This window comes from Gekko japonicus, unplaced genomic scaffold (assembly GCF_001447785.1).
Source record: "Gekko japonicus isolate JY-2015 unplaced genomic scaffold, Gekko_japonicus_V1.1 scaffold4546, whole genome shotgun sequence".
Lineage (NCBI taxonomy): Eukaryota > Metazoa > Chordata > Lepidosauria > Squamata > Gekkonidae > Gekko > Gekko japonicus.
Window position 1 is genome coordinate 50,818 of NW_015175508.1, and position 7,338 is coordinate 58,155.

The window sequence follows — 7,338 nt, forward strand, 5'->3', positions numbered from 1 at the left end:
CAAATAAATAGAAGCAGTGGGATCTCAGCTTCTGCAAAACTGTTAGTCCCTCTCTTGATCTCATTTTAGTCTCTTTGATATTTTCCCTTGTATCTATTTGCTAGTAATTATTTATTTCAGAGGTGGGGGGAAAAACACCTTTGAGATTAGCCATGTTTTTTCAGAGGGAGCCCATATCAGAGCAGACCAAGAGTCCATTCAGAGGGAGAGAAAGTCGTAAGAACAGCCCATATCAGAGCAGACCAAGAGTCCATCAAGTTAAAGAAGAAGAAGTGAGGAAGAGAAGAGATTGGATTTATACCCCGCCCTTCACTACCCAAAGGTGTCTCAGAGCTGCTTATAAACTCCTTTCCCCTCCCCTCCCCACAACAGACACCCTGTGTGGTAGGTGGGACTGAGAGAGCTCTGACAGAAACGGCTCTTTTTTCAAGAACATCTCTTATCAGAACTACGGCTTGCCCAAGGTCATCCATCCAGGTGCAAGTGGAGGAGTGGGGAATCAAACCCGGCTCTCCCAGATTAGAGTCCGTGCACCTAACCACTACACAAAAAGTTCTTTCAGTCACCAGCAGTGGCCAATAAGATGCCCACAGCAAGCGCACAAGTGCTAGAAGATAGAGACAGCTATTCCCTGTTGCTTGTCAGTGTCTGATAAAAGTATACTGCCTCATAATTTGAAGGTTGCATCTAGTTGGCATGCCTAATCAGTATTCATACAGTTGTCATCTATGCATTTATTTAATCCATTTAAAAAGCAAATGGCGATGAAAGCCATATGTTAAAGTTAATATGTTACCACTGCACTCTAGGAATATTCAAATAATTTAACCTACATAAATTAGCTCAGTGCAGAAGCTCTCCAAAGCTAAATCTTTGCACAAAACCCTCCATCACTAGGAGTTTGACTTGAAAGTTAAACTTATGCAGAAAACCAATACCCAGAAAATCCACTATTGAGGAAATGCCTGTAAATCCTCACAATTTCCATTAAAAATTTCTATTTGTGGATTAGGGGGAAAATGTTTGCCATACTTAAGCATATATGTCCCTGATTTGTCCTTTTTCACACATCTGAAATCATCTATAAGTTTGCAAACTGTTCGTGCAGGGAAACATACTTTAAAATGCATCAAAGCTGAACACCTGAAATAGCTAATCATTCTGTGCTTGAAAAACAGTTTTGGCATGTCATTTCTAACACTGAGATAAAATTAGACCTTGTAAAGGAGCTACACAGGAAGGCAGGTAGGTTAGCTCCTGTTCATTTTTGGTTGTGTTAATGCTGACTATATTTTTCATTTACAATCTAATCATCAAAAGAGTATATTACATGTCAGGGGGCTATGACAGTGATTTAAGGAGACTATGTCAAACTCAGGGAAACATACTTTGAAATGCATCAAAGCTGAAAACCTGAAATAGCGAATCATTCTGTGCTTGAAAAACAGTTTTTGGCATGTCATTTCTAACACTGAGATAAAATTAGACCTTGTAAAGGAGCTACACAGGCAGGCAGGTAGGTTAGCTCCTGTTCATTTTTGGTTGTGTTAATGCTGACTATATTTTTCATTTACAATCTAATCATCAAAAGAGTATATTACATGTCAGGGGGCTATGACAGTGATTTAAGGAGACTATGTCAAACTGCTTGGACCTAAATGGCCTTCCTAAACTAACCCGGAGGATTTACTACCAACTAAACAAAAAAATCTAATTCTGATCACAACTATTTTATAAAATTTTGTGGAATGCAATAAACAACCGTGTACACTCCAGTGAACTCCAAAAGTTGTAATAATGGTCTTTGGATTTTTATTAATTTTTTTTTCCTACCTACTTCCACGTTTGATTTTCAGGCAAGAAAAGAAGAACAAGGCCCACTACTGGAGACTCTAACCAAATCTTCTTTTCTGAAATACTGGGGCCATTTCACTGCAGCGTTTTCCTTCCGTAGGTATGTAAACAGGCACAGGGGGAGCCATGTATACTAACAGATATGAAAATTGCATATAGGTCCAATCATGTTCTTGACAGATACCAATTCCCAACATATTTATTCATAATCATAATAATACTTATGACTTTGTAAGTATCAGCCAGAATTTCATGGAAACACAAACCAGACAAAAACATGTTGAATGATGAAACAAAGATTCTTTGGGACTTCTGATTGCAAACAGATAAAAACCTGGATAAACACCCCTGATATCACAGTGGTAGAAAAAATGAGAAACTGGGTTTGGTTCACTAACACTGCAATCCCAGGAGACAGCAGAACAGAAAGAACAGGAGAAGATCACAAAATACCAAGTCCTACAAATAGAGTTGTAAGTTAGGGCACCCAACCGCCTGGGGCGTTCACCCTCTGCTGTGCTGGAGGCCCTAAGAGGAGCTGCCAAGTCCTCAGAATGAGGGCAAAAGGGGTTACTTCACTTCCTTTGACACCTCTGATTAAAACCACACAAATCTATCTCTGCATCACATTCAGTTTCCAGCCTCTCTTTCCTCCCCAGTTTCAGAATTCTGTGCCCCTCTTATAGTCCACCATGTCCCTCCCATTTCGCTCTATGTCTCCCAGAGTGGCCCTTTCCCCTGCTCATTTTCCTTTCGTCCTTCCCCATTGGCTGTAGGGACAGGTCCTCTTATAGATGTGGCTGCACCCCCTTGTTCCAGACTCCCTGGGCCGTCCCTGTGGTCAGCCATCACAGGGGCACGGCCCAGGGTCAGAGGCTCCAGCCGCCACTCCCTTCCCTTGTCAGGGTCACAGGTTAGTGCAGGCCAATCTGCCAGCTTCCCCCATCCCTTCCTCTCTGGGCATTGTGCTCGTTCATGGGGTTGGGCTTGACCCTGCCCCCCACCTGCCGGCTACATCTCTGGCTCTTGCCTTGGGGCTTCTGCCTGCCAGCTCCAGTGTATCAAGTGGGGTTGGGGTTGTGGGGACCCACAAGGTGAGGCGCCATTGTAGCACAGGTGGTGGGGTTGTGGTGGGGCATCTACAGGCGTGTTCAGCTGTGGTTCGTGGGCTGTTGAGTCAGGCCTCGCCCACTTGGTCTGGGCCCTTGCCCCTGTCATCTTTTCCCCCTTGGCTGCTGGGACAGTCTGGGCATGGATCTGTGCCCGGACAAGAGTTACAGTGCCTCTGGGAGATGAAGGTTACCATTGTGCCAGTTGTCATTGGGGCCCTTGGAGCAGTGTCTAGAAGTCCCAAGAAACACCTGGATATTCTGGCCATTGAACAAAGAACACCAGCTCAGCTCCAGAAGACAGTGTTGCTTGGAACAGCGAGAATCCTGCAAATATACCTCTGCAATTCCCAAGAACTTGGCTAGATCTCAGATTGCAGAACACCATCTAACAGTCAAATATCTGACTGTGACAATTCATAACCACCACCACCACCACCAATAATAATAAACCCAATCCCAAGAAAGGCATGTTTATATCTAGTGAAAATTTATTTATTTGCCATCAAGTTGAAGCTGACTAATGGTGACCCTGTAGGATTTTCAAGACAAGACACATTCAGAGGTGGTTTGCCATAGCCGGACTCTGTGTAGCAACTCTGGTATTCTTTGCTGTTCTACAGTCCAGCTACTGACCAGGGCTGACTGAGTTTACCTTCTGTGATCTGACAAGATCAAGCTGGCATGGGCTATCCACATCAGGGAAACAAATAGGACAAGATAAATTAGATATGGCTGACATACAATCTATTGAGTCCAGCGGCAATCATAAATGGCTAACTTTCTTTGAGCTGGGCCCAGGTAAACAATCACATGAACACATGAAGCTGCCTTATACTGAATCAGACTATTGGTCCATCAAAATCAGTATTGTCTAATCAAACATGCAGTGTATCTCCAGGATGTCAGGTAGTAGTGTTTCACACCACCTCATACTGGATCCTTTTAATTAGAGATGCTGGGGATTGAACCTGGGATCTTCTGCATGCAAAGACGATGCTCTACCACTGAGCCATGGTTCCTTCCCATGATGGTATACATGGTTATTTTCCCAGTATTCATTTGTCAATGCTATCAAGTGTGAAGCATTTTTAGAAAGGTATTGTTCCTGCTTAGAATCTGACAGATTGTTAAATGCTTCCTCATATCACGTTGGTTATTAGACTGAAGGGACAAGGAAAACAATCCTTTTTAGCTTCTGGCTTTGTTTGCTTGAGATGTATGGGACAGTCACTATTCACCATGTTTCACACAAACAATGCTCATTATTTGCTTGCAGCAGATTCTTCTGAGTTGTGAAGGTGAATGGGTCTGCTTTTAGGATTAAGGGTTGGATTAGGGTTTTTTTCCTCTTTTTAAAATTTAAAATATTATGATTTTGCAGAGAATCACAAAGTAGACTCTGGAACAATAAAAACAAAACATTGAACAATAAATCATGACACAAGTCCTACATGGGAAAGGTCTGGCATAAGGCTCAATAGAGTCTTTTTTCTCCCTTGACCTGACTAACTGTGAAGCACACTTTAGCGCACAGATTGTTGCTTTTAGTAGGATTAGATGCGCCTCCCATGAAAAGTAATGCAATGCACAAGTGGCTGGTTCATATTCATGGGCCAAAGGGAGAGGAAAAAAGGAAGCCTCTTTCTTTTGAACATGGCTGCACCCATGGATCATGGCCTGGAACCTCAGAAATAATTTATTCTGGGTGTGTTCAGACGTGCAGCTAATCCCGCCAATGTGCCATCTTGAATTTGATCCCGATCTTTTTAATCCATCGTAGCAGTGTTTTTTTAAAAAAATACTTTTTGCGCATGCGCATAGATGTGACAGCATGTTCTTGTTGAACCACGCATGTGTAGAGATTTTTTTAAATGGTGCCCGCTTGGGATGGTATTACATCAGAGCACCCTGATAGGAGGATTGCGCGCTGGTGGAATGATCAGACGGGTAAAAGTACGCAATTGTCCCGCAGGTAACCGAAAACTCCAGATTTAAAGTGGTATCTTTTAAGTATGGCTCCGAAGTGCAGCAAAACGGGATGTCCACAGAAGAGGGACATTTCCCAGATGTTTGTTTCTGGACATTACCTTTAGATCCGTGAGGCAATCGTGCCTCGCGCGGATCTAAAGAGCCGTCTGATTGGACTCTCTGTCAGAATGTACTGCATGGAAACAGGAAACACATGAAAGCTTATATCCAGAATTAAGCTTTGTTGGCCTTAAAGGTGCCACTGGACTCAAGCTTTGTTCAACAACATAACCATTTATTTTGTTTCAGATCTTTTAAAGTCCATGATAGTGCTCATAAGAACAAAAAGGTTGTTGACTGCAGCCATAACCATATTCAGGCAATATAGACAGAAAGCAGTCACCCTTGTGGGTGATATACAAATTAATATCCAGTCAAAAATAGAAGATTGAAGTCAAAATGAGGAGGAAGATCTTGTATTTTATTGCAATGAAATACGGAAAACAGTTAGGCCAAAGGACCCATCAAAGCTGACTGCTTTCTGAGCCCAATCAGGAAATGTTGTTGTTCAGTCGCACAGTCGAGTCTGACTCTTCGCGACCCCATGGACCAGATCACGCCAGGTTAAATACTTAATATGACATCATCATATCATCATCATGAGAATAATATTTAGAAGGCATAATTGGTTACAAAAACTTAAACAACATTTACATAAAAATCTCCTTATTGGTCAAATGTAAGAAAGGTGTGTCTGTGCAATAGCGTCACATATTTACTTGACCTGACTTAAGTCATATCGGCCAACGCTTGTTCTCACCCAAACAAAGGTGTTTTTCTCTGATACCAAGTAAAAGATCCGTTTTGACCCAGACACTATGAAGTTGTAACCCAAACAATTAGAACCATGAACCTTCTACCTTCTTTTGTACCAAAAGAATGTTATTGTCTTGTCTGTTAACATCAACTGGAAAAATACCCTGACCCACAAAGAAGAGAGGCCTTCTATATGCCAGGCCTTCATTACATTCCAATAAAATGTTAAATCTATAATAAACCTATAAAAACCAGAGAAATATGAATAATCAAAAAAGAGGAAAATCTATATAGTCCCATCTCTAGTACAATGGGCTCCATGGTAGAATATTAAATACCTTTCATAAAACAAATGAGCAGGTCATCGAGATATGTTACAAGAGAAGCTGAGTTTTTGTGGAGGTGTTCTCAAAGAAAATTTGGAAACTTCAACAAGTACAAAATGTGGCAGCTCATATTTTCAATCCAATATTAAACATCACATCACTCTTGGGACATCTGCATTGGTTGTTGTGTTCTGTGCTTAATTCAAGGTGCTGGTTTGACCTTTAAACCCCTTCATGACCTGGGACCTACATACCTTAGGGACAATATCTCCCTATATAAACACTTGTAGCAGCTATGCTTTTTTGATCAGCAGTTTCTTGTTTTACCACCTCAAGAATGGCCTCTGCCCTAGGGTTGCAATGTGCTCACTTGGGCAGGAGATCTCTTGTCCCCAGTAGAGGAAAATTATATGCCTCCAGCAAATCCTTGCAGGTCCCCTACTATCTATTTATTTATTCATACTTACCTTATTAGGACCTGCCTTGGGCCTCAATTATGGGGAAATGGGGGATTATAAATAGTCAAATAACAGACACTGTGACATTGGGTAAAATTATCTTCTTTTCTTTTTTTTTTGGCCCCCCTGGAGGAGATTTCTTATTGCATTTTTAATAGACTACAAACTACAATGAAAAATTGGGAAGGGGTAACTACATCTAGGGAGAAAGGAAAGAAAACCACTAATTAACTAAAACCCCAAGTATAGGAGATCATAACAACAGCTTATATAAATGTTAATCTTAAATTGCTAATATTACTTTGAACATCATCGGTTATGCTAAATTATTTATCTTTTTATCCATTGATTTAACTGTTTAAGAGAACCCCCAGAGCATCCCATAATAAAACTAAAATTTTAAGGCACAATTCAGAGTCCTTCAGCCTTCATTTTGTCTTGTCTTTTCTAATCCTCAATTTATATGTACGTTTGGGGGCAGCTGCCCCCTTATCGGAAAGAGAGTCCTCGTCGGAAGACACCGAGTCCAATTCGCCACTGGATTTGCTTTGATCTTCTTCCTTCTCGACCTCAGCTGTCTCTCCCAGCTGCACTCTCAGGAACTCACGTGCTTTGGAAACAGAGTCAATCTTTTCTTTTTTATTGTGTAGTTTGAAAATGATGCCTTCTGGAATTAACCATGTGTAGACAATGCTGTTTGTAAAAAAAGAATTAAGTCTTTATATTTCTTCCTCTTTTGCCTTATTTCAAATGGAATGTCTTTTAAAATCCTGATGGTATTGTCCCCGATTTTCAAGGGCATTC